General features: G+C 70.0%; 1 pseudogene; it reads right to left on the reverse strand.

Annotated features, from left to right (window-relative positions):
- Positions 1-217: 217 nt before the first annotated feature.
- On the reverse strand, positions 218-353 carry LOC114890252 (annotated as a pseudogene).
- Between the last annotated feature and the right edge of the window lie 227 nt (positions 354-580).

Raw genomic sequence — 580 nt, forward strand, 5'->3', positions numbered from 1 at the left:
CGTCAGGGGACCCCCGGAGCGTCTGGTGTGCCGCTGCCTCCCAGGGACGCCGTCTGGCCGCCTGGCCGGTAAGGCAGGCGCGGAGCACCCCATCAGACGCTTGCTGTGGACGGAGGGGCCTGCGGAGGTGGGGCCTGCAGTGGTACCCGGCGTGCGCAGAGACGGACGCCGCCGCCGCCGCGGGCGACAAAAGGATAAGGCGGAGCGGGAGGCAAAAAGCCTACAGCACCCGGTGTTCCCAGGCGCTCTCCAGTCCAGGAGGTCTCCCATCCAAGTACTAACCAGGCCCGACCCTGCTTAGCTTCCGAGATCGAGACGAGATCGGACCCGTCTAGGGTGGTTTGGCCGTAGACACTGGGGGCTTCGCGGGCTGCCTCTTGAGGGGCAGCTTAGCAGGCCCCTGGGCCTTACCGCCAGCCCAGCGGCCCGCCCGCCCCGGCAGGGCCCCGCCGCCCGGCTAGGAAGGGGAACGGAGGTCTCGGGTACCGGGGGGTGGCAGAGGAGTTGGCGACCACCCAGCCCAGGGCGGGCGAGACACTGCAAACTTTTCGGTGCTTGGCGCCCCGCCCCAGATACCACA

The sequence above is a fragment of the Monodon monoceros genome, unplaced genomic scaffold (assembly GCF_005190385.1).
Source record: "Monodon monoceros isolate NGI ecotype Baffin Bay Population unplaced genomic scaffold, NGI_Narwhal_1 Contig5401_ctg1, whole genome shotgun sequence".
NCBI classification, from domain to species: domain Eukaryota; kingdom Metazoa; phylum Chordata; class Mammalia; order Artiodactyla; family Monodontidae; genus Monodon; species Monodon monoceros.